Source organism: Amblyomma americanum, chromosome 9 (genome assembly GCF_052857255.1).
Source record: "Amblyomma americanum isolate KBUSLIRL-KWMA chromosome 9, ASM5285725v1, whole genome shotgun sequence".
Classification (NCBI taxonomy): Eukaryota; Metazoa; Arthropoda; class Arachnida; order Ixodida; family Ixodidae; genus Amblyomma; species Amblyomma americanum.
The window spans coordinates 6,353,529-6,381,497 of record NC_135505.1 but is presented as its reverse complement, the minus strand read 5'-3'; the positions used below and the strand labels follow the sequence as shown (position 1 = coordinate 6,381,497).

The 27,969-nt window shown below is 46.8% G+C and overlaps 1 pseudogene; it reads left to right on the top strand.

Moving 5' to 3' along the window:
- LOC144105145 (uncharacterized) overlaps positions 1-23,565 on the top strand; it is a 124,242-nt pseudogene extending 100,677 nt beyond the window's left edge.
- The last annotated feature ends 4,404 nt before the right edge of the window (positions 23,566-27,969 follow it).

The following is a 27,969-nucleotide window of genomic DNA, read 5'->3' as shown; positions in this document are numbered from 1 at the left end:
GTTTCTGTCCCATTTTTCAGAAAATCAAGGAGGTCGGCGTTTATTTGACCTTGATTTGACCTACTCCGACACCGCAGAGGACCGCCTTCGGGTTAATTTTGTTCACAGCACCCTCACCCTTAGCATCCCGAACCGGCACCACGCCATCACTTATACGAAGCTCCAGGCAATCATCCTGGGTCCGATCAGCTGCCCAGTATCTACCTATTTGGTCCCACCAGGCGCATACGCCCGAGGTATCATTCACCAGCAATACGTGGATGAGACGCAGGAGGAAATCATGGAGTACTTGATACCCCAGAATCCAGAACACTGCATTCTCTACGCCCGCCGTTTAGGCAAGGCTATTGCCATAACTTTCGCAGGAACGAAGGTCCCCCGCCAAGTCTCCTATGCCGGCAGTGCTGTGCGCTGCTACATCTTCAAGAACAAGGTGGAAGCGTGCCTTAACTGTTGCAAAACGGGACACCGAGAGGACGTTTGCCCGTCTCCCAAGCTCTCCAAGTGTCCTCACTGCGGAGCTCGCGATCCTGACCAGGGCCATGAATGCACCCACAATTGTGTAGTTTGTTCTGGTGCTCACCAGACTGGTTCCTCCAAGTGTAACCGCCGCTACAAAGTGCACCCTGTCGTACTGCAACACCAGCTACACGCTGCGAACTCAAACTGTATCTCCAGCTCTGATCGTTCCCGATCCCGGACCCGTCGCCAAAGGGCTGAGAAAACCTCGGCCAAAATGGCTTCCGATCGCTTCTCCTCCTCTTACCGGCGCTCCAGCTGGGGTCGCTCACTGTACTTCCCACCCCTGGACTCCAGGTTGTCTCCTCGCCGAGAGTCCTCCACGAAAGATCAGCTGAGCTGGGCAGTCGCGGATTCTCGCTCTCAGCAGTCTCAGTATCGCGATTCAGAGCTGAAAGGCCTGGGCGGCGAGATAAGAGCCCTTAAAGCGAGCAACCATAGACTACAACAAGAAAACGCTTCTTTAAAGCGTCCACCCTTTGCACCCAATCCACCATCTCAAGCAAATCCTACTCTACCCCTTACCACCACCTCGCCTCAGGCACCCACATTTACTCCCACGTAACCCAAAGATACTACCTCCATTCCTCTAAGCAGAAAACTACCTCCCGCTCAGAACGATACGCTAATTTTGCCGACTTCGAGGAATTTTAGACTCGTCTAGAAGACAAATTAGAGGCCAAAATGGATGATAGTTAAAGAATTCAGCGCGAAAAGACAAGGACAAACGGAGAAGTGCACAGGACTGGCGCTGACTACAGAGACATTTTTTCAGAGAAAAGAGCAGCTTTTAAAATGCCATCCAGAACCCACGTGACCAAATAAATCAGCAGTCGTGATAAAACTATCTAACAGAGATACAAATCATTGCCCAAAATATCAAAGTAACAGCACATCGAGGTGACGCAACGTCAGCCCCGAACCCAAATCTAGAGGACCAGGAAGAGCCATAGGACAGAAGAATACGCGCCCTCACAGCACGAGGCAAATGACAGAAACAAGGAACAACCAAAATAAAGACTAAAACAACATAGTAACCGAAAAACTGTGTCAAAAGTCTAAGCAAAGCAGAGTCAAGGGGCGAAACGCTTAATAAAACCAAACTAAACGCTACTCCAAAGCTGAGTCAACCGCTCAAAGCCATAGAGAGTCATAGAAAAGTTAATTTCTAAAGAACAAGGCTTATTCCAATCCTGAAACTGGGGAGCGCTATAATCAAGACAAGGAGACAACACCAAATAAGAACACCACAAGACACGAGCGCAAACTTTCAGCAGAGTTAATTTTCGACATGGCGCATATTTATACGCATCTAATCATGGGACACACAAACATAAAAGCGTTAGAGCCAGCCAAGATATCAAAACAATCACCTACACCATGCGAGATATAAGCTATCCTCGCAGGTCATGCATTTCACAAATGACCGGAGAAAAACAATTTTTTTTTGTTAAAACCACAGACGGGTTACTAACGAACGCAGCACCTCCTTTTCCGAAGTCATGCAGAATGCTTCCCACAATTCCCTTGTGGTCTTCTCCTTTGATTTTAGAAGAACAGTTGTTTTATTCAGTACAGGTTCGCACTTGTGCTCAGCGCAGTGTGCTGCGAGGTTGCCAGGGGCACTGACCAGAGAGTTGTTGTAATTGTGCTCCCGCAACCTCTTATTTAAGCACCTTCCTGTCTGGCCGACATAGGCCTTGCTGCAAGACAGCGGTATCTTATACACCACGCCCTCAACACGTACCACAAACGAGTTCTTGCGCCTCACGCCACAAGACCATGCTTCGTGCTCTTCTTCTTGGCCGGAATTGATTTTTGCACACATGCTTTTGAGTTTCTGAGGCGCGGAAGATAGAACGGGAACTCCATACTTTTTTGCCACTTTTTTTAGCCTGTGCGACAAGGCATGCACATAAAGCAAAACAACAGGTCTCTTATCTTTTTCGTTCGCATTTGCAGGCTTCCCCTTAACGAATGTCTTCAAAACTTTTTCCGCGACCTAGACCAGCAAAAGTTTTGGGTATCCAGCAGCCTTCAGTATTGCAGCCTGTAAGTTAACGCTGTCAAGCATCTTGTGATGGCAAGACTTTTCTACCGCATGCTTGAAACAAGGAACAGCTATGTTCTGCTTTATCAGCTTATAGTGCGCGGAGTCGTAAGGAATCAAGCCCTTTTCACTCCTTGTTCTGTACTGCCAGCAAACGTGGGGGCCGATTTCATTGGCTAAGTCTAGAAATTGCAGGCGGTTGTCCGAGGGGGTTTCATATGTGAATGAGAGTCCTGGATTAGCTAGCTGGAATTCGATTAGCGTTTTTTCCATCAAATCATTCATTGCACATCCCACTTCGGCACATATCAGCAAATCATCAACGTACATGTAGCACGCCTTGATGCCAAGCGGAAACAGTGTGTCATGTAGGCCACGGTCTCCTCTGGCTAGAAAAATGTTGCACAGTACTGGCGCGATGTTAGAGTCAATGCGTATACCGTCCTTCTGCAAAAAGACCTCACCACCAAACTGCACGTAGAGGGAAGAGAGATAAAACTCAAGTAGTGCAAGGAAGTCCGAAGTTGTAATTCCACTCGCATTTATAAAGTTGACTGTTCCGTAGGTGTCCAAAGATTCTTCCACAGCCTGCAGCACGTGTCCGCGCGGAATGATGTAAAATAGGTCCTGGACATCGATAGAGAAGCACGTCACTTTTGGGCAATCCTTGAAGAATCGCACCACCTCATCAGAATTCCGTATCAAGAAAGGGTCGTCCAATGGAAGCAAATTTAAAAGCCTTTGGAGGTATCATGTGAAGTTTTACATCTCCATCACAAATCATCCCAACTAAATCGCGACGTTGGAAACTGCATTTAGCAGACTGGGAAATTTTCAGAGCACAAGCCAATTTAGAAAATATAGTTTTAGAAAACCTCAGCATCGATGAGATAAACGAAATGCTCACGAATTGTATAATTACTGCCGCACACTTAGCCATTCCGCAGTCTCCAGGAGTGGTGTGGCAAAAACACAAAGTGTGGTGGACAAAAGAATGCAAGGGAGCAAAAAAAAACAGCAAAATAGAGCTTGGGGTAAATTTCGCAGGAACCCAACAGAAGAAAACCTCGTACAGTTTAAAAAGGCAAGGGCCAGAGCTCGGTACGTCCGCCGCAGTGCCGAGAAAGCCTCTTGGCAGAGTTATGTTTCATCTATAAACAGTCGAATCACATAAAAAAAATATGGGAGCAGATTCGAAAATTAAATGACAACTTCTCACCGTTCACAATTCCTTTTATAACAACACCTGGCACACAAACAAGCATAAGGGAACAGGCAGACATCCTGGGGGAACACTTCGCTGCAGTTTCCAGTTCATCTCACTATACGCAGTCATTTCTGAAACACAAAATATAGCGGAAAAAAAAACTTCCATTAGGCGGATGTGGACAGGAACAATACAACAATATAATCACTCTCCAAGAAATAAATAGAGTACTGTCTGTCGCAAAAAAAACCGCACCAGGATTCGATCAGATACGCCATGAAATGCTTGCCGATCTTTCTCAGCCTGCCATAAAAGCATTCTTGAATTTCTTCAACAAATTATTCATAGAAGGAAAAATGCCTAAGGCGTGGAAAACAGCAGTGACAGTGCCTTTCCTGGAACCTGGAAAACCACCAACTTCCCCTTGCAGCTATAGGCCAATAGCACTTACAAGCTGTCTGGCCAAATCATTTGAAGGTGTCCTGAATATAAGACTAACATTTGTCCTTGAATTCCGCGAACTTCTTGATGTCCATCAACGCGGTTATCAAAAGTGGTGCTCAACAACAAACCATTTAGTTCGCCTAGAAAACACAATAAGAGAAGCTTTTATACACAGACAGCACTGTCTTGCTGTTTTCTTCGATATGAACAAAGCGCATGATACAACCTGGAGGTTTGGGATCTTCCGCGACCTAGGGGACCTAGGTATCCGCGGCAGGATGCTGAACTGCCTGAAAGACTTCCTTTCCGACCGCTCATTTCAAGTACGCCTAGGATCAACCCTGTCCAGGTGCTTCGTTCAAGAGAACCGGGTCCCTCAGGTGTGTATTTTAACTACGACATTGTTTATTGTAAATATGAGTTCCATTAACAAAATAATCCCGAAGTCCATGATGTACTCAGTCTATGTCGACGACCTTCAAATAGCTTGCACATCCTCCAATGTAGCTACATGCGAGAGACAAACACATTTAACAATAAACAAACTAGAGACATGGTTCATAATTAAATAGTTTTAGGCGCAAAAAAGGACAAGACACATAGGGTAGGAGACAGGACGAAGTGCTCTTAGAGACATGGGCAGGCAAAAATAGATTCCGGTTCTCCACTCAGAAAACTGTGGGTGTCCTGTTCTCCCTAAAACGAGGTCTACAATCCGACTCCTGTTTACACCGAAACAAAATCGAACTACCTTTAAAAATCAAGTAAAAATTTCTAGGCATTACCTTCGACAAAAAGCTGACATTCTTACCTTACATTAATACTCTAAAAAAGAAAGCCTCTGGATCATTGAACATACTTAAAGTACTTTCCCGAAAACGCTAGGATTCTGACAGGACACGCCTTCTACAAATTTATCGCTCTGTTGTTCGCTGGACCTTAGATTACGGATGTATAGTTTACGGGTCAGCGAGACCATCGTATCTGAAACGCCTGGATCCAGTGCATAATTTAGGTTTGCGTCCTTCTGTTGGTGCGTACAGGACGTCACCGATAAACAGTCTTTACGTTGAAACTAACGAACCACCACTTACAGACAGGAGAAGCATACTGACATGCTCACACATTCTAAAAATCCTTTCACTGCAGAAGCATCTATTATACCCAATTGCTACAAAGTGCCCATCTAGAGTACTCCTTAACAACAAACCCCATGCTACCAGGCCACTGCTTTTGCAGTGTGAAGAGATTTGCGAGGATATTGGCGTACTAAACACATTACCTGGTGTTACAAAAAGGAGAGATCCACTATGGTAGAATTACCCTGCAATATGCGATTTCACTCTTACACACGTCCGAAAGAAACAAACTCCACAACAACATATTGCCACGTGCCTAGCGCCGCGCGACAGCCTTGTTTGGTGCCGACGACGACGAAGCGGTTGTTGTGAGCACGAGCGGCGCGCTGGTTCTGGGCTCTGTGACTCTGTGATCGGAACGGCAAGCCGACCTTATTCTCTGGTCCTCGGCAACGTGTACCTTCCCTGTGACTTCAGTCGTGACAATATAATACAAAATTTTCTTGAACTCGCGGAAAGGTACAGTGCTTTCATAGCTTTTTATACAGGTGGTACAAAAACAGACGCTTACGTTGGAAGCGCAGTGGTATAAAGGAATTGGAATGAAATAGTAAAGCTTCCACAGTGTGCCTCCATTTTCACTGCCGAATGCTACGCCATCTCTCTAGCCGTACAAAAAATAGTGAACGAAATCCTGGCAAACAGCATTATATACAAAGAGTCGCTAAGTGTATTTACAGACTTTATATGTCTTAGTCCGCAAGTACTGGCTTCATACAAGAAAGTGCTCCCCCTACAATTATCATATATATTTTATTTGGCAATTTCGTGCTTAAAAAACCTGTATGTTCCCAGTGTTGATTTTGTCAGCATTCTTGTTTTCCACAGAGCTCTCTCTGTTTCTTTAACCTTTTTCTTAACCGATAATTGCTGATTTGTCCAACTACTGCTGTCCAACTACTACTTTCAATTTTCTATTTGGCTTTCATTTCGTGTCAACATTCCTTATATACAGGTATCTGAAAACTTTCCTTGCCCACTGCTTTCCCCCAGTTTTCTCAATCGCTCCTTAAATGCTATCTTACTGCTAGATTCTCTGCTCTAGAACGACGCCCATCCCATATCACCCTGTACACCCTGATTTGGCGTATTGCAATGTGCTCGCAAAGGTCGCCTCCCTACACCACGTCGCTTTATTTCTAACATTGCTTGAACGTCTGGTATCATGCACAGGACCACATTACCGAAAGTCAGGCTACAAACCATCAACTCTTTCCAGATCCCCATTACCGCTTCATACCTATTGTAATTCTACAGTGCCCTAATTTTTATGACAGCTGCATTCCTACTAGCTTTATTCATTACATATTTTTCATGCTCTGTCAGATACTCAGCCCCATTATTTATCCTAACCACAAGATACTTGTACTCATCCATTACTTCTTGCGTGAAGTCCTGTATTCTATGCTCGCCGCCCTCATCATTAAATATCAGGACTGCAGACTTTTTCTTACCAAACTTGAAACCTAATCTATCTTGCTCTGTACCACATATGTCTATCAACATCTGTAGATCTTCCTTGTTGTCTACCTTTAGCACTATATCATAAGCGTATATTAGTCCCGGTAATGACTGTTTAATCCATTTTCCTTGCTTGAAAAATGTGAGAGTGTTCACCAGCGCGACACTCGTCGATAGCGGTGGACGTAACACGTCATGTAATACCGTGAGTATGGCGTGGAACGTGATCTAACGGCAAGGGCGGAAACTGCGCGACAGCACTCTTATGCTGCTTATGGCATCATGACTGCCAGAACCGAGACCCTCGTTGAGCTATTAGCAGAGAAGGCAAAGGAAATGAGGGGCTCGTTTGACAAACTTATGAAGGAAGTCAACAGTCAGCGAAACCAAGGTGCATGGGGGAATGTTTAATTTTTTTGTGTTGTGCTTAACAGTGGTATAATAATACTTAATTATAAAATCGCTTTAAAAACATTCCTTATAAAGCAGCAGAAAAAACAACCAAGCCGCCGGTGGGATCCCAAACCACGACCTACGAATATCGCGTCCGGTGCTCTACCAACTGAGCTATGGCGACGTCTGTCCAAGCTGCTGCTCTCGTGGGTAATTATGTTTCTTGAGTGTAAGCGAACCTTGAGAGTGTTCAACAGCGCCAACCTCGTCCATAGCGGTGGACGCAGCACCTCTTGTAATCCCGCGAGTGTGACGTGGACGTCATCTAACGGCGAGGGCGGTAACAGTGCGAGAGCCCTCTTATGCTGCCTGTGGCATCAAGACTGCCAGAACCGAGTCCCTCGAGCTATTATCAGACAAGGTAAAGGAAATGTGAGGCTCGTTTGACAAACTCATGATAGTTCGTTATAGCGGTGTCGTGCCCCCCCTGGCATACGCGACGCCTGTCGTAGGATGTTACGCTGCGCATGCATGTGTTCGCTCAACGCGTGTATTGTCTACTTACAGCTTATTATGTCAGGCGATGTCGAACTAAATCCCGGACCTGTCGACAGTCATGCAGATGTCACACTTGAAACTATTGCCAACGCAATAGCACGATTAGAAGCCACCCAGAACTCCGTACTCGCAGAGCTTACACTCATCCGCACAGCTCAAACGAAATTTGACAAACTTGTAAACGACTTTTCCTTGCGCGTAGACGCACTGGAAAAAAGCGTTGAAAATCCCAAGTCAAGCAGGGCAGACTCAGATTCAATCGTGAAATTGACCACGCACATTAAACAGCTAAACGACAAATGTGATGACGCGGAAAATCGACTTCGCCGATCTAATCTAATATTCTTTGGGATTCCAGATGCCAGTGACGAAACATGGACACAGTCAGAACAGCATATAATATCACTCTGTTCACAGGAACTAGACATCAGTATCAGTGACACCGCGATTGAACGCGCTCACAGACTGGGCCGTTTCAAGCCTGGAAAGAACCGTCCAATTATTGCTAAGTTTTCTCATTTTAAAGATAAGACCAAAATTTTGTCAGCTATAGCGCAGCTCAAAACATCAACCTATGCAATACGTGAAGACTACTCTGCCCGAGTCCGATTAGCCCGCCAGAAATTGTACGCTTTTGGCAAGGAATGTAACAGCAAGTTCAAGATGCGTTTCGACAAACTTATCATCGATGAAAAGCAATTTATCTACGATACCGAATCCGATTCTCTTTTAGAGGTCAAATCATAGCGCTCACTGCCGACGGCTACGCTTCCATTTTCCACTCCCCTCACCAACAGTCTAGCCGGAATAGAATACCTGCTCATAAGGTCATGTCAGTAATGTACACAAACATCTGCAGTTATTTATCCAAAAAAGAGGCCATTGAAACCCTCCTTCATGACAACGACACCGACATTGCCATTTTCACAGAATCGTGGCTGAATTCTGACGTTGATAACAGCGAGTTACTTGACGATGAAAACTTATTCACTATTCATAGGCTTGATAGGGTAGGGCGCAGAGGAGGCGGAGTGCTGGTTTTTGTAAAATCTAGTATACCTTCATTTCCAGTCAAGATTACTTGTAGCCACGAAATAACATGCGTCCGAATATCTCTACCTTCTAGCACTGTTATCCTCACAGCTTGCTACCGTGCGCCTGATTCCGATAGTACCTTTGTTGACGATCTTTGCAGTGTCCTTTCAAACTTGCATTTTCGCTTTCCAAATGCTGAACATGTGGTCTGTGGGGATTTCAACTTCCCAGACATTGACTGGAACAATCTGTATGCACCTTCTCGTCAGTCCAACGAATTTCTTGACATGGTACTCACATTTAACCTCATGCAAACAGTTAAAATAGCAACCCGGGGCACTAATATTCTTGACCTTATCCTGGTATCAAATCCAGATTTTATCCGGTCACTGTCATGTGTTGATTTCCTCAGTGATCATAAATTGCTGTTGTGTGATCTTTCTATTCCAATCCCATGAAACAACCGTCAATAAAATACATCCGTAGTTACAAAAGAGCCGATTTCGCTAAGATTATTTCCGAGCTTAATAAGTATTTTCCGTACTTCCTAAATTCTTCTCCTGCTCGAACAATAGATCAAAACTGGCTACTCTATAAAAATAAAATTTTATCGCTTATTGATGCTTACGTTCCCCTCATACGTATTCGCGGTGATGCTAGGAAACCGTGGTATTCCAACACACTAAGAAGACTATCGAATAAAAAGAAACGCCTCTACCGTGAAGCGAAAAATTCTACTTTCGCTTCTAAATGGCAAAAATACCTGGCATGTCTTCACCAATATACACGGTTATTACGACACAGTAAAAAGAAATTCTTTCATCAGGACTTGAAGAACATTATTCGTAATAATCCAAAGAAATTTTGGTCCATACTGGCACCACACACTCACCGTTCACGAGACATCACCTTGTTTGACGAACGTGGTGCATCTGTTCCCACAGAACTCCGCTCAGATACAATGAATTCATATTTTTCATCGGTGTTCACCCATGAGCCCCCTCAAAATATACCACCAGTTCCCAATTCAAATTTTCCTCAAATGCCCCCCATTCACATTGCAGCGGAAGGCATTGTGAAAATAATTGATGGGCTTAAAACGTCGAAAGCACCAGGCCCTGACGGAATTCCTGCAAAATTTCTTAAGAGCACTAAGGAAAGTTCTAGCCTATTCCTTCAAGTTATTTTCGAGCAGTCATTGACTACGGGTTTGCTTCCGAAAGACTGGAAAATAAGCAAAGTTGTGCCGGTGTTTAAAGCAGGTAACAGATCAGATCCCTCAAATTATCGCCCAATATCTCTTACATGCATTGCCTGTAAGCTTCTAGAGCACGTCATATATTCACATGTTGCATCACACCTCGATCAGAACAATTTCTTTTTTACTAAGCAGCATGGTTTCCGTTCCGGTTTTTCGTGTGAAACTCAGCTATTTGAATTTACCACTGACCTCCACTTAAATATGGACTCTTCATTCCAAACTGACATTATCTTTTTAGATTTTTCTAAAGCCTTCGATCGCGTGCCCCATCTTCGCCTCATGTCTAAACTCTCCGGACTGTCCATTGATCCTCTCGTTTTATCATGGATACATTGCTTTTTAACAGGTCGCTCCCAATACACAGTAATCGACAATCATCCTTCAGGCACTACTAACGTTATCTCTGGCGTTCCCCAAGGTTCCGTTCTTGGCCCACTTCTTTTTCTAATCTTCATTAATGACCTTCCTTCCGGTGTTTCATCCACTATTCGGCTTTTTGCGGATGATTGCATCCTTTATCGTCGCATTGTCACTAACAGGGATCAACTATCGCTTCAGAACGACTTACACATAATAGAACGGTGGTGTTCCGACTGGCTTATGCAGCTGAATGTCTCAAAGTGCCAATTCATGCAAGTATCGCGAAAACGTTCCAACATCAGATCTGCATATTCACTCCTGTCAAACACGGTAACCCAAGTCCAATCATATCGGTACCTTGGAATCACCATCTCCAGCAAATTAACCTGGTCGGAACACATCTTATATCTAGCATCTAGAGCATCAAAATCACTTGACCTCATCCGAAGATCCCTGTACCTAGCCCCTCCTTCTGTTCGAAAATTAGCATACGAAACATTCACCCGTACCATACTTGATTATGCAGCGGCTATATGGAATCCTCACCAAGCATACTTAATTAACACCTTAGAAGCCGTTCAAAACAGAGCAGCCCGTTTTATATCCTCAAATTACAATAGACACAGCAGTATCACCAGTATTAAATCTTCACTTAACATCCCGCCACTAGAGCTCCGACGGAAAATCGCACGACTCTGCCTCTTTCATAAGTTATATTACAATTTTCCTGATCTTCGTGACACATTATTACTAGCTCCCATCAGAACATCGCGCCGCCTGTTTAACCTCCTCAGCATTCAACGTATACATGGATCGACCTTGGCATTTAATAAATCTTTTCTTCCAACTGCAATAGAAAATTGGAACCTGCTACCCGACTACATTGTTAACGAGCGCGACGCTACTAAATTTCGACAGGCATTAATTAATCACTGTACTGAATAAAAGACACTTCTCAAACTTCACCCAGTTAACTTATTATTTTCCTTGTTGTTGTTGTAGTTGTTACCGCCTAATTCAGCCTTGTGCCCTTCATTATTGACCAACGTTGTATTGTGATGTATCGTTTTTCATTTTATTGTATTGCATTATGTTTTGTTGTATTAACGTATTATTCTTAGTTGCATTTGCTTTGTCCCCCCCCCTTATGTAATGCCTGAACAGAGGCCTTTAAGGGTATAATAAATGATGATGATGATGAGCCAACAGTCACCGAAACCATACTGCATAGAGTAATTTTAATTTTTTATATCTTGTGCTTAACAGTGGGATAATAATAATTAATCTATTGCTTAGAGAAAATTTCATATAAAACAGAAGAAAAAATAACGATGCCGCCGGTAGAATCCGAACCCATGACCTCCGAATATCGAGTCCTGTGCTCTACCAACTAAGCTACGGCGACAAAAGTGCGATCTGCTGCTCTCGCGAGCATTTAAGTTTGTTGGGTGCAAGCAAGAGAGTTCACCAGAGCTACCCTCGTCCATTGCGACGGACGTAGGACGTACTGCAATACGAGTGTGACGTGAACGCAATCTAACGACCAGGACGGAGACTGTACGAGAGCCCTCTTATGCTACCTATGCCATCAAGACTGCCAGAACCGAGTCCTACGTTAAGCTATTAGCAGACAAGGTGAAGGAAATGAAGGGCTCGTTTGACAAACTTATGAAGGGAGCCAACAGTCACCGTTACCACGGTGCATAGGGGAATGTTTAATTCTATTTTAAGTGTTGTGCTTAACGGTGCGACAAATATAATTATTCTATCGCTTAAAAAATTACTTATAAAACAGCAGAAAAAACTGTGCCGCCGGTGGGGTCCGAACCCACGACATCCGAATATCGCGTCCGGTGCTCTACCAACTGAGGTACAGCGACGGCTGTCCGATATGCGGCTCTCGTAGGTACTTATGTTTGTTGGGTGTCAGCGAACCTTGAGAGTGTTCAACAGCGCAACCCTCGTCCATCGCGGCGGACGGTGCACGTCCTTTTATACCGCGAGTGTGATTGGAACGTCATCTACGGCGAGGGCGAAGACTGTGCAAGAGCCCTCTTATGCTTCCTATGGCATCAAACCTGCTAGAACCGAGACCCTCGTTAAGCTATTAGCAGACAAGGAAAGAAAATGAGGGGGTCGTTTGACAAACTTATGAAGGGAGTCTACAGTCACCGAAACCAATGCCTACAGGGATATGTTTAAGTTTTTTATGTGTTGTGCTTAACAGTGGATAATAACACTTATTTAATCTACCGCCTAAAGAAAATTACTTATAAAGCAGCAGAAATAACAACCATGCCGCCTGTGTAATCCGAAACCACGACCTCCGAATATCGCGTCCGGTGCTCTCACAAACTGAGCTACGGTCACGGCTGTCCGATCTGCGGCTCTCGTGGGTATTTATGTTTGTTGGGTTTCAGCGAAACTTGAGAGTGTTCAACACCGCAACACTCGTCCATCGCGGCGGACGTAGCACGTCCTTTAATACCGCGAGTGTGACTGGAACGTCATCTAACGGAGAGGGCGGAGACTGTGCAAGAGTCCTCTTAAGCAACCTATGGCATCAATCCTGCCAGAACCGAGACCTTCGTTAAGCTATTGGCAGACAAGGTAAAGTAATTGAGGGGCTAGTTTGAAACACTTATACAGGGAGTCTATAGTCACCGAAACAAGATCCATATGAGAATATTAATTTTTTTTGTGTTTGTTGTGCTTAAAAGTGGAATAATCATAATTATTCTATCGCTTAAAGAAAATTAGTTATAAAGCAGCAGAAAAACAACAACGCCGCCGGTGGGGTACGAACCCACGACCTCCGAATATCGTGTCCGGTGCTCTACCAAATGAGCTACGGCGACGGCTATCCACTCCGCTGCTCTCGTGGGCAGTTATGTTTGTTGGGTGTAAGCGAACCTCGAGAGTGTTCACCAGCGCTACACTCGTCCATAGCGCTGGATGTATCACGTCCTGTAATAGCGCGAGTGTGACGTGGAACGTCATCTAACGGCGCGGGCGGAAACTGCGCGAAAGCCCTCTAATGCTACTTATGTCATCAAGACTGCCAGAACAGAGTCCCTCGTTAAGCTATTATCAGACAAGGGAAAGGAAATGTGGGGCTCGTTTGACAAACTCATGAAGGGAGCCAACAGTCACCGGAACCATACTGCATAGAGTAATGTTTATTTTTTTTATGTTGTGCTTAACAGTGGGATAATAATAATTAATCTATCGCTTAGAGAAAATTACTTACAAAACAGAAGAGAAAACAACCATGTCACCGGTGCGATCCGAATTCACGACTTGCGAATATCGCGTCCTGTGCTCTACCAACTGAGCTATGGCGACGGCTGTCCAATCTGATGCTCTCGCGGGTATTTATGTTTGTAGGGTGTAAGCGAACCTCGAGAGTGTTCACCAGCGCTACTCTCGTCCATAGCGGTGGACGTAGAACGTCCTCTAATACCGCGCGTGTGACGTGGAACGTCATCTAACGGCGAGGGTGGAAACTGTGCGAGAGCCCTCTTATGCTACCTATGGCATCAACCCTGCCAGAACCGAGACCCTCGTTAAGCTATTAGCAGACAAGGTAAAGGAAATGAAGGGCTCGTTTGACAAACTTATGAAGGGAGTCTACAGTCACCGAAACCAATGTATACAGGGATATGTATAAGTTTTTTATGTGTTGCGCTTAACAGTGAGATAATAATACTTAATTATACTATCGCTTAAAGAACATTACTTATAAAGCAGCAGAAAAAACAACCATGCCGCCGGTGGGATCCGAAACCACGACCTCCGAATATCGCGTCCGGTGCTCTCACCAACTGAGCTACGGCACAGCTGTCCAATCTGCTGCTCTCGTGGGTACTTAGGTTTGTTGGGTGTAAGCGAACCATAAGAGTGTTCGACAGAGGCCACCCTTGTCCATAGCGTTGGATGTAGCACGTCCTGTAATACCGCGAGTGTGACGTGAAACGTCATCTAACGGCGCGGGCGGAAACTGCGTGAGAGCTCTCTTATGCTACCTATGCCATCAAGACTGCCAGAACCGAGTCCTACGTTAAGCTATAAGCAGAGAAGGTGAAGGAAATGAGGGGCTCGTTTGACAATCTTATGAAGGGAGCCAGCAGTCACCGAAACCACGGTGCCTAGGGGAATGTTTAACACTATTTTATGTGTTGTGCTAAACGGTGCGACAAAAATAATTAATCTATCGCTTAAAAAATTACTTATAAAACAGCAGAAAAACTGTGCCGCCGGTGGGGTCTGAACCCACGACATCCGAATATCGCGCCCGGTGCTCTACCAACTGAGGTTCCGCGACGGCTGTCCGATCTGCGGCTCACGTGGGTACTTATGTTGGTTGGGTGTTAGCGATCCTTGAGAGTGTTCAACAGCGCAACCCTCGTCCATCGCGGCGGACGTAGCACGTCCTGTAATAACGCGAGCGTGATTGGAACGTTCTAACGGCGAGGGAAAAGACTGTGCAAGAGCCCTCTTATGCTACCTATGGCATCAAACCAGCCAGAACCGAGACCTTCGTTAAGCTATTAGCAGACAAGGAAAGGAAATGAAGGGCTCGTTTGGCAAACTTATGAAGGGAATCTACAGTCACCGAAACCAATGTCCACAGGGATATGTTTAAGTTTTTTATGTGTTGTGCTTAACAGTGGGATAATAATACTTAATTATACTATCGCTTAAAGAAAATTACTTGTAAAGCAGCAGAAAAACAACCATGTCGCCGGTGTAATCCGAAACCACGACCTCTAAATATCGCATCTGTTGCTCTCACCAACTGAGCTACGGCCACGGCTGTCCACTCTGCTGCTCTCGTGGGTACTTATGTTTGTTGGGTGTAAGCGAAACTCGAGAGTGTTCACCAGCGCTACACTCGTCCATCGCGGTGGACGTAGAACGTCCTCTAACACCGCGTGTGTGACGTGGAACGTCATCTTACGGCGAGGGTGGAAACTGTTCGAGAGCCCTCTTATGCCACTTATGGCATCAAGACTGCCAGAACCGTGTCCCTCTATAAGCAATTTGCAGACAAGGTAAAGGAAATGAGTGGTTCGTTTGACAAACTTATGCAGGAAGCCTATAGTTACCGAAACCATGGTCCATAGGGCCGTGTTTAATTTTTTTATGTGTTGTGCTTAACAGTGGGATAAAATAATCATTCCATCTCTTAAAGAAAACTTTTTAAAAAGAAGAAAAAATAACGATGCCGCCGGTAGGATCCGAACCCATGACCTCCGAATATCGCGTCCTGTGCTCTACACCTGAGGTACGAAGACGGCTGTCCGATCTGCAGCTCTCGTGGGTATTTATGTTTGTTGGGTGTCTGCGAACCTTGAGAGTGTGCCACAGCGCAACCCACGTCCATCGCGGCAGACGTAGCATGTCCTGTAATACCGCGAGTGCGAATGGAACATCTAACGGCCAGGGCGGACACTGTGCAAGAGGGTTCTTATGCTACCTATGGCATCAATCCAGCCAGAACCGAGACCCTCGTTAAGCTATTGGCAGACAAGGTAAAGGAAATGAGGGGTCGTTTGACAAACTTGTGAAGGGATTCTACAGTCGCCGAAACCAATGTCCACAGGGATTTGTTTAAGTTTTTTATGTGTTGTGCTTAACAGTGGGATAGTAATACTTAATTACACTATCGCTTAAAGAAAATTACTTATAAAGCAGCAGAAACAACAACCATGCCGCCGGTGGGATCCGAAACCACGACCTCCGAATATCGCGTCCGGTGCTCTCACCAACTGAGCTACGGGCACAGCTGTCCAATCTGCTGCTATCGTGGGTACTTAGGTACGTAGCATGTCCTGTAATACCGCGAGTGTGACTGGAACGTCATCTAACGGCGAGGGCGGATACTTGCAAGAGCCCTCTTATGCTACTTATGGCATCAATCCTGCAAGAACCGAAACCCTTGTCAAGCTATTAGCAGACAAGGTAAAGGAAATGAGGGGCTAGTTTGAAACACTTATGCAGGGAGCCCCAGTAGCACAAATGGGGCTCTGAACTGCGGGCCCTTGTGGGCCCGGCACGGGCTGCCCCAAGGGGCCTGACGTGGGATATATGCGGGATTTGCAACTCGGCATCGGAGGGGGGGGGGGGACCCTCAAGGGCTGCCCAGGGGGCTTACTGCATAGCCCCACAAGGCTCCGCTCTGGATCCCCTTGGGCAGGCCCGTGCCGGGCCTCCGTGGGCTTACCCGTGCCGGGCCTCCGTGGGCTGGCCCGTGCCCGGCCTCTGTGGGCTGGCCCGTGCCGTTCCTCCGTGGTCTAGCCCGTGCCGGGCCTCCGTGGGCTGGCCCGTGTCGGGCCTCTGTGGGCTAGCCCATTCTGGGCACCCGTGGGCTAGCCCGTACTGGGCCTCTGTGGTCTAGCCGTTCTGGTCCCAGTGGGCTTCTTAGGTGATAACTTGCCGGAAGTCAACAAAGGTAACCCATATAGAACCAACAGCTGTATGCCCTTGGGCCCACCGACCCAATTAGACTTAAAGGGAAGCTGAAACGGTTTTCAAATCGCATGAAACGCTGTGGTTGGGAAGAAAGGACCTTGAAAATCATGTGTGTAAGTTTTTCCCGATTCTTTCCGCAAACAGAGCTGCAATCGCTTCTTAAAAACCCGCCGCCAGCACGCCCTCGTCGCTTCCGGAAGCGCCGGGTGGGGGACGGCTGAGAGGGAGAACTGGCGGAAGTGACGCCATTCACGGAGAGTCGGCCGGCCGTCCGGCTGCGCTTGCTTCGCTGCTGCCCGCGCTTTGGCGAACCACAGATCAACGTAATCTTCTGCCAGTGCCGTATACTTGCTCTCGTTCGGGCGTTCCGTGTAATGCTTGAAGCCTTTATATAAGCCAGTTTTGTTATGGCACTCCTTTCGAACTGCGCTCAGAACACAGCTTGGTAGAATCCATCGGTTGTTTTCCCCAGCCTCTTCCACGTTAACCAGACAACCTGGTGGTACGCAGCATGCCGAAATTGCTTGCACAAAATTAGTGCAGCAATATTTCTCTTTTCGTTATATTACTTTCGCACCTGTTTGTAAACTCTTTGCCTTTTCCAGCTGGTTCACATCCATGCTGAGCTAAGGCCACTTCCAGCACTGTCTTTAAGGCACACAGTCTTGAACTTTTATGAGCTCATTACGCACTGTGCCTTTTTGCTTTGTCCTGATTGCTTGCACCTCATGGCAGCACAAGCAATTCTCATAATCTTTCATCAGCGCGCAGCACATGCAGCTGCACCTAAGTGAACAAAAAACCGATTATATAAGCCTAGTATACTGGAGCACAGCAAACATTTCCAATCATGAGCGCTCGGTCTTGGCTGACGATCGACAATGGCGCCAGAATTCATACAAATTCATCCTTGAGTCAGAACAGCAAAGTGGTCGAGCAGCGGTACGCATATATCTGCAACAATTCTGCTCGTTATCTCGATACGCAACAGCAGCAACCATATCTCGCAGCACACTAGGTTTGTTGAGCAGTGTATCAGATATGGCTATCAAGCAAACGCCCCTTCTTCCTTTCCCTTTCCCTCGCTGCAGTCGCAGCTATAAATCTATGCGTAATAAAGGACTTCAGTTGACTGGGAATGTCAGAAAAAACTGGCTAATATTCAAGCAGAAGCTGCAACTGTTCCTGACAGCGACGTCGACCATCACCCCAAGGTCAGCAGCGGTCAAAGCAGCGATCCTTCTAAGCGCTGCCGGCGACGAGGCACTGGACATCTACAACAACTTCAGCTACGCGAAAGATGAGTCCAAAGATGATTACGACACAATGCTCAAGAAATTTGACACTTACTTCGACGAACGAAGTCTACGAGAGGCACGTATTTCGTATGCGGGTGCAAGGTGAGTCCGAGCCATTTGAGCCATTTGCACGAGACCTCAGAACGCAAGCTAAGCTCTGCAATTTTGGTGGCCTTGAAGAATCCATGGTACGAGACCAGATTGTTTTCGACACTAATAGTACCCCGCTCAGAGAAAAAATGCTACGAGATAACAGTCTCACAATGCAGAAAGCAGAAGAGATGTGTAAGGCAGCGGAGATTGCCGCGCAGCAAAATGCTACCTGGTCCAAAGGCGACGTCCACGTTGACTACGCCGTAAGAAACCAGCCGGGTAAAGAAAAGCGGATTCGATGCAAGCAGTGCAACCAGGCACACGCGCCGCGAAATGTCCAGCTTACGGGAAGCGCTGCTACACTTGCAACAGAATGAATCATTTCTCGTTGTGCTGCAGAAGCCAAGGTAGATGTACACTGGTAGCGAAGGCTCCATAGGCGCCCATTGGTCCAAAAAATGGCGGCTCGTGGGCACTCCAGCGCCCCCTGGATTTTTGGGGGCAAACTACGCAAACGTGACGTAGAATGACGTCGCGCATGCGTATGCTTTGGAGCGAATTATAAAGCGGTCTTTCTGTAGAATCCGCGTTTTCGAGCCCGTACCTCTCGAAGGTTGCTGCCTTTCAGCGCGCCCCAACCTTTGCCAGTCAAATGTGCTCGAGTTCCTGCTAGTTATGGCCTTGTTAATGTGCAATTGGGAACGCAATGAAAGTGACTGGTAAAGGAGGGGCAGCATAGAAAGGCAGCAACACTTCCAGACACTGGCGAAGCATGCATGATTCGTAGTGCAAATACTGGTGCTAGTACTTTTGAGAGCTTTTGAGTACAGCAAGGTATGATGCAAGGTATGATGCACAAAGCACTGGCTCAAGTGCACAGTTCGCAATAGAGTGTACGGCAAGTATGGTTTTCGTAGTTTCATATTCATTGTTTATTGCAGCAAGCAAACAAATACAGTCACAAAGCACACCCTTGGCACACAAACAAAAAATACATGTCACAGGCAGCACAAGCAGTATTGTTTAAGTTGGCTAATCATCTCAATAGTCACACTGCAGAAGGAAAAAGCACTGAAGTGCCACGAACGTTGTCAGTTAGGAAATTGAAAAGTATAGAAAACAATGCTACGACAGCTTCAATTGAAGCAAACATAAGTAGGCGCATCAACACAGACCATAGAGCACACTGGGATTATTCTTCACATTTAATTTCTTCAGCTGAAAGAATATAGCAGGTGCGTTTACATCTGCAAGGCTTTAGCACCCTCAAACGTGCTCAACGTAGGAGCAAATACCATGCATTGAAAAAGACATGAAGCCAAGTACGCACGAACGGGTTACAGCTATGAAACACGAGCGAACAGCCCGGCGAAACCATGTCGAAGCTATCGCGCATACCTAGAGCAGACGACACACCTGTGAAAGTCCAGCGGGAATCGGTGTAGCGTGACACCAATGGTACTATCCACGCTGTCGCAGTGTACCGCCTTGGTGTACCACGGAGCATCGTTTCTTCACATGCCGCAAGCTCATCTTGAAATGAAGCGCTAAGCGCTTCAAAAGAAGAGCGCGAAGCGTGCAAAGACGGAAAAAGACTTCGCACTGGCCGCACGCCGAAGGAAACGACAAAACCGAGAAAACTGCCGCAGCGGTGCAGCGGGGTGCAAATCTTACCGAACGGTGACAAAGAAGCGACGTGCAAAGACGACGAAAACTTCGCAAAAGGAGCATTTTGAGACCGGCGAGCTAAATTTATACGCTTTACCAGGCGCGCCATTGCAGACAGCTGGCGATAAGAAATCGTCACTGTGGCCGGGTTAGCCGGGTATCGAAACAAGGCCTGCAAAGACGCGCTGTAATGCACCGCACACTCATGAATAGGGGGCAGGTCAAGAGTGTTGAAAAAATACAAAATTTGCCAGGTTTTATTTAAATGACTTACCTCTTTCATAAAACAAGGTGCTAATATATTTTTTCTTTTCTATTGGCAGATTACATTCCAATTTTGTAGCTTTATCATTTCTTTATATGAGTGTTTTGCCCCCCATCCTCTGGTTGTGCTGCAGTCGCGCTAAACCACTTTTCGGCCCAGCCTTCGCCACCACTTTAAATCCGCCTTGCAGAAGCCGCCAAGTCAACCAAATACAGGAAAAGGTAGATAGCGATGAAAACTTCCAAGTTTTGGACGTCAGCATATGTGGTGTCAACAGGCAAGCAGGGCTAGATTGGACAATGCAAGGCCAGATTGCCGGATGCGTCATCAGTTTCAAAGTTGACACGGGCTCCCAGGCAAACCTTCTTCCCCTCAGCATCTTTCTACGCATCAGCAGTACAACGCCCCTGCGCAAGAGTACAGCGGTTCTTACTGCCTACAATGGCAGCGTTATCAAGCACGTGGGTGTCGCCAGAGCATCACTGCTCGTGAACAAAGCCAAGCACGAGACGGATTTTTTTATCGTGAAAAAGGGCCGACAAGCAATCCTTGGCTTTAACACGTGCCTGCAATTTAGCCTCATCCCAACAGTTGTCGAAGCCGTTAACAAGCAAAATGGGCATGAAACACCAGAGCAAACGGCCCCGCACCTTTTCAGTGGAACCGGCTGCATAAACGACACTACAAGATGGTCCTGCGGCCCGGTGCGGTTCCAGTGGTACAAACAGCTAGGAGGGTACCCTTCTCATTAAGGGAACCACTACGTGAAGAGCTCAACCGCATGGAGAAGGCGTCTATCATCAAAAGGGTAGACGAGCCCACCAAATGGGTATGTCCCTTGGTCATAGCTCGCAAAAATAATGGAAGCCTCCGGGTGTGCATGGACCCAAGAGAAATTAACAAGCACATCATGCGTGAGCACTACCCTATGCCCGGACGTGAAGACATTGAGTGCAAATTGTCAGGGGCGCGACTGTTTTCCCGCTTTCACGCCAACTCCGGATTCCACCAGATACCGTTAGATGAAGCCACTTCGCGGATATGCACGTTTGCGACTCCGTTCGGCCGCTACCGATTCCTTCGGCTCCCTTTCGGTATTTCTTCTGCTAGTGACGTCTTCCAGAAGACACTCGCAGAGATCTTCGACGGCCTGCCAGGGGTTAATGTATATGTTGACGACGTGCTAATCTGTGGCAACAGCAAGCAGCAGCATGATGAGCGCTTGCGAGCAGCACTGAGAAGGGCAGATGAAGCTGGTCTTACGTTCAACCGTGAGAAGTGTGCATTCGGTGTGAAGAAAATAACATTTCTTGGAGGCGTCATCAGTGAACATGGCACACTGCCGAGTTCTGATCTAATTTCAAGCATTCAGGCTATGCCACACCCGAATGACAAAAATGCAGTACGCAGAATGCTCGGAGTCGTTAACTATTTTCGCAAGTACGTTCCTCGACTGAGCGATAAAACATCCATACTTCGCAGCTTGGTGAAGGAGAACGTCGTTTTTGACTGAAGTTCGGCTCATGAGCGTGAGTGGAAAGAGGTCTGCGAAGCATTAACAACGCCTCCTGTGCTGGCCTTCTTCGACGCGAAAAAAGAAACCAAAATTTCGGCTGACGCATCCGGGCTAGGGTTAGGCGCAGCATTGTTGCAGAAGCATGGCAGTGAGTGGCGCCCAGTCATGTACGCTTCGCGAGCGCTCACCGATAGCGAAACACGGTACTCGCAAATCGAGAAAGAAACCCTGGGCACTGTTTTCGCATGCGAAAAGTTTCACCAGCTGGTATATGGCCGCAGGATTGTTATTGAAACGGATCACAGACCTTTGCTGGCAATCGCGAAAAAGGCAATCGGAGATATGCCACCAAGGCTGCAACGTTTCTTTATTCGTCTTCTTCGTTACGACTATGAACTGAAGTTTATTCCTGGCAAGGACCTGCTGTTGGCGGACATGCTGTCCAGTGCTCCTGCCTTTCGTGCCGTCCTGGAGTCAACCGAAGACGTAGAAGTTCATGCTGTACAGGTTGTCTCAAGCATAGTAAGCACACCAACAAAACGGCGCCTGCAAAGTGAGACTTTAGCGGATCCATACTTGAGCAAAATCTTAGAGCAGGTGGCACAAGGAACTAAGATTGAAGGAGAGTTAAAGCCATTTTCAGCAGAACTATCGGAAATTGATGGAATACTGCTGAAAGGATGCAAAATTGTCGTACCGAGGACAATGAGAGTGGAGATGCTGCAGAAGTTGCACGCGGGACATCTTGGGCTGAATAAAAGTAAAGCCATAGCTCGGGGCCTGATCTTCTGGCCAGGAATGGGCAGTGCCATTGAAACGCTCATTCGCAAATGCAGCGCATGCCAAAAGTACGCCTACAAGCAAGCATCTGAGCCTTTTATTTTGTGGCCAACACCCGAGGTGCCATGGCACCGGGTGGGAATCGACCTTTTTCATTTCGCTGGTGACATGTACGTAGTGGTGTTTGATGCGCATTCAAACTTTCCAGACGTTGAGAAACTCGCCGTCACCACGGTGCGCGAAGTCGTTACGAAGGTTGCGACTATTTTCGCGCGGTACGGAATTCCTGCCCAAGTGTGTACCGACAACGGACCTCAGTTTGCTTCCCAAGAGTTCGCGGAGTTTGCACGGCGCTATGACTTTGTCCATATTACTTCGAGCCCTGAATTTCCGCGGTCGAATGGTCTGGCCGAGAAAGGAGTACAAATAGTGAAGCGCAATATGGAGACAACTGCAGAGGCTCGTGACGACTTCTGGATGGGTCTTTTATCATATCGCGCGTCCCCATTAGAGGACGGACAATCACCGGGAGAACTATTTCAGGGTCGTCGGCTGCGCACTACTCTGCCTGAATGCGGCGTCGAAAAGGAGCGCCCGGTAGTCAAGCACCGCCAGTCGTCCAAGGGCAAACTACCGCCTCCACTGCAGCAAGGAGACACGGTGCGGGTTCGTGACGGCCGCCAATGGTCGCGCAAAGCAATGGTTCTCCAGAAGGTGGCTCCACGATCGCACATCGTGAGAACGGACAACGACCGTCTTCTAAGGCGGAATAGGCAACATTTGCTGCGAACCCTAGAGCACTACAACACCATCGATGACAGCGACGACGAGGCGGACATCCACTCCGAGCCTAGCAGAACCTCAAGTCCTGGTACCGCCGATGGTCAAGGTGAGCCACGTGATGGACTTGCCACAAGCACTCAGCTCACAGCATCAGGTGCAGCTACTGGATCAAGCATGCCAGCCATTCCACGCAGGACAACCAGGCCAGTCCAGGAACCTAAACGGCTGACTAATGATCACGAGTTTCGGCAAATTTCTTAGAGCATTGTCAAAACTGATCTTTTCTCAGAGGAAAGATCATGTATCAGATATGGCTATCAAGCAAGTGGCCTGACAACGTGCCCCTTCTTCCTTTCCCTCGCTGCAGTCGCAGCTATAAATCTAGCGTAATAAAGGACCAGGCGTCTTTTCTGGCCTAGCTACTGATGTGGCCTAGCTACACAGCCATGATTATTGTTCAAATGCGTGTTCAGCATGCAAAAAAAACGTACGGGAGTAAGTGCAGAAGCTTCATGGTTGAACAGTAGCCCGAACATGCGACAGAAGGAAAGCGCACACGGGAGCTTCCTCCCGGAGCCTCGTCTCTTCGCTCTGCTGTACAGTAGTGCACCCACTCCAGCTCATCCAGTTTGGTATTCTTTTGTAGTTCGAAAAGGCTTTGGGGTGTAATTAGGCAAGTAACTATAAATAAATGAACCAACAAATGCTTTACCTCGCGCGACTCGTGTAAACGTGCCGGTGATCTGAATTAGATCATGTTTACAGGCGTTACAAGTAGTTGGTGGCCAGGATTTTATGGAGTAGCGGTACACAAAAACGTTTCGGCGCAATTTACTCTTTTTTATTGCCACTTGCATCTACACAAATAATATGCACGCGCATGCACCTACTCAAAACATACGTATCAGTCGAGATTTGGTTTTCGTGTTACCCTAGTAGGACGTGAAAGGCCCATACTGGGTTAACGAAATTTTCGGCTTGCAGGCGCCGCCATGCGGTCGCTACTCTATTTCTTAGCTTCTTATCAGGCGGTGGCACCAGTTTATATGTTTATTCTGTAGTTCTCAACGATTTCGGAATAGGTTTGCGCGCGCTCGTCCAGGTTCCGACAGTCCGGAGGTTCCATGGTTACCCGGAATCAGAGAATATGGGAATGCACTGACTATCCTGGAGTCGACGAAGATATTGATAGCAGAGAAAGCTGGGAAGCACTGCTGCGCAGCGAAGAACCCGCTCGGCAGAAACAAGCCAATCCGCCTGGCGGCTGATGCTGCGAAGAGATAAAATCTCTTTGTTAGCCTTTAGTCACAGAGGCTCCGGCCACCGCCCTCCAGGCCTGCGTGCCGGGGGCGGTGAGTAGTAAGGGGCTTCCATTTCCGGTTGAAATAAAAGCAGTCATCCACCCATCCATCCACTCGAGATTTCCAACACGTGAAAATGTCGTGACTTGAATTTCGCTGCCGGCGCGCTCCGCGGCGTCGTTGGTTCCGCCGTTTTCTGAAGCTGCTGATGCCTCGAACATGCATGGTGAAAGTCCAAAGTGTTCAAAACTGCTTGAATTATTCATAATTTCTAAAACGTAGTCCTTAAAAGCCCGCTGAAGCAACGCGCTACGCAGCAACGCCGTCGGTGCCGGCCGGAGATCCCCATGGATGACGTCACGACGGTCCCGACCAATCGCGGGCAAGAGCCGCGTTCGCTCGGCGCCCTGAGGCGATGAGGCGCGTTTTCTTCTAAAAAACAGCTTTTTGCGTTTATTTCCGCTCTTTTTCAATCAGGTATTCTGTTTCAGCGGACTAAAAGCTATAAAATGACGTAGAGAACTCATTTGTTTCGAAAAGTGCTTCAGCTTGCCTTTAAGTCCCACCTTGCCAACCCAGAGAGGCTTTCTTCACTTCATCAGTATTTTTTGGGTACATGATGGCGTAGAGGTAGAACATCCGCATCGCGTGCAAGAGGACCAGGGTTCAAATCCTGGTGCCGCGCAATTCTCCACCGGGTTTAAAAAAAAAAAATCCGCGTGTCGATGGAATTGCATAACCAGGCCTGGAGTGCGGCCTGATCTCGGTGACCAGAACCGATAACGCACTCTCTCACCAGAGCAGGATTTGGCCACCCTGGTGTAGTACTTGGCCACAACCTTCTATGATCAAACCAATTAACCCTCGGCCCTCGGTCCCCAGCGGCTGCAGAGCAACTGACCACGGCGGCGGTCAGACCTGTGATGCAGCGGAGGGTGCTAAGAATCTCTGGCTCCGGACAGGCCTCCATTGGAATCTGAACCTGGCAACGTTTAACGCTAGAACTTTAACTAGTGAGGCTAGCCTAGCAGTGCTGTTTGAGGAACTAGCGGGAATTAAGTGGGATGTGATAGGGCTTAGCGAAGTTAGGGGGACAGGTGAGGCGTATACAGTACTAAAGGACGGACACATACTGTGCTATCGCGGGTTAGAGGATAGAAGAGAACTAGGTGTGGGATTCCTCATTAATAAGGATATAGCTGGCAACGTAGAGGAGTTCTACAGTATTAACGAGAGCGTAGCAGCTATAGTAATTAGGCCTAATAAGAGGTACAAGCTGAAAGTGGTGCAGGCCTACGCACTTACATCCAGCCATGATGACCAGACCGTTGAAAGTTTCTATGAGGACGTAGAATCGGCATTGAATAAAGTAAAATCGCAGTACACTGTACTGATGGGCGACTTCAATGCGAAGGTGGGCAAGAAGCAGGCTGACGACCACGCGGTAGGTGACTATGGGATAGGCTCTAGAAATAGCAGGGGAGAGTTATTAGTCGAATTCGCGGATAGAAATAATTTACGGATCATGAATACCTTCTTCCGCAAACGAGAAAACAGGAAGTGGACCTGGAAGAGCCCCAATGGTGAGATTAAAAATGAAATCGACTTCATACTATGCGCTAAACCTGGCATCATTCAGGATGTGGCCGTCCTCGGAAAGGTGCGTTGTAGCGACCACAGAATGGTAAGGTCTAGAATTAGCTTAGACTTGAAGAGAGAACGGAAGAAGCTAGTGAAGAAGAAGACCATTAACGAGTTAGCCGTAAGAGGGAAAGCACAGGAGTTTAGGATAGCGCTGCAAAACAGATATTCGGCTTTAACTGAGGAAGATGATCTTGATGTTCATTCAATGCACGATAATCTGACATCAATTATTACGGAGTGCGCAGTAGAAGTAGGCGGTAGGACAGTTCGAAAAGATACCGGGAAGCTATCTCAGGTGACGAAAGATCTGATTAAGAAGCGCCAAAACATGAGGGCATCTAACCCTACCGATAGAATAGAACTAACGGAGCTATCAAATTAATAAATAAGCGCAAGGTAGCCGACATAAGGAAGTTTATTATGGAGAAAATCGAGCATGCTATAAAGAACGGACGTAGCCTAAAAACAGTGAAGAGGAAACTAGGCATAGGTAAAAACCAGATGTATGCATTAAGAGACAAGCAGCGCAATGTCATTAGCAATATGGATAAGATAGTTAACGTAGCCGAAGAGTTCTACACAGACCTGTACAGTGGCCAATGTAATCAGAGCGTTAATGAGAAAGACAGCAGTGCACAGCAATGCGTAATCCCGCCAGTAACGAAATATGAAGTAAAGAAAGCCTTAGAAGCAATGAAAAGGGAAAAAGCAGGTGGGGAGGATCAGGTAACAGCAGATCTGTTGAAAGATGGAGGGGACATCGTGCTAGAAAAACTAGCCACCCTGTATACGCAATGCCTTATGACCACGACTGTACCAGAAGCTTGAAAGAATGCAAACATTATCTTAATTCTTAAGAAGGGAGACGCCAAGGACTTGAAAAATTACAGGCCGATCAGCTTACTATCCGTTGCCTACAAAGTATTTACTAAGGTAATCGCTAATAGAGTCAGGGCAACGTTCGACATTAATCAACCAAATGATCAGGCAGGCTTTCGTAAAGGATATTCCACAATAGATCATATTCACGCTATCAATCAGGTGATAGAGAAATGCGCAGAATATAACCAAGCTCTATATATAGCTTTCATTGATTACGAGAAAGCATTCGACTCAGTGGAAACCTCAGCAGTCATACAGGCATTGCGTAATCAGGGGATAGAAGAGCCTTATGTCAAAATACTGGAAGATATATATAGCAACTGCACAGCTACTATAGTCCTCCATAAAGTCAGCAATAAAATTCCAAGGAAGGGCGTCAGGCAAGGAGACACGATCTCGCCAATGCTGTTCACCGCATGTTTACAGGAGGTATTTCGAGGCCTGAATTGGGAACAGTTGGGAATAAGAATAAATGAAGAATACCTAAATAATCTGCGATTTGCTGATGACATTGCCTTGCTGAGTCACTCAGGAGGTTAACTGCAAATCATGATCAATGAGTTAGACAGGCAGAGCAGATGGATGGGTCCAAAAATTACCATGCAGAAAACCAAGGTAATGTTCAACAGCCTAGCAAGGGAACAACAGTTCACAATTGGCAGCGAGAGCCTAGAAATTGTGCCGGAATACGTCTACTTAGGGCAGGTAGTGACAGCTGATCCGGATCATGAGAGGGAGATAACTAGAAGGATAAGAATGGGGTGGAGCGCATATGGCAAATTCTCGCAGATCATGAGTGGCAGTTTACCAATTTCCCTCAAGAGGAAAGTCTTACCGG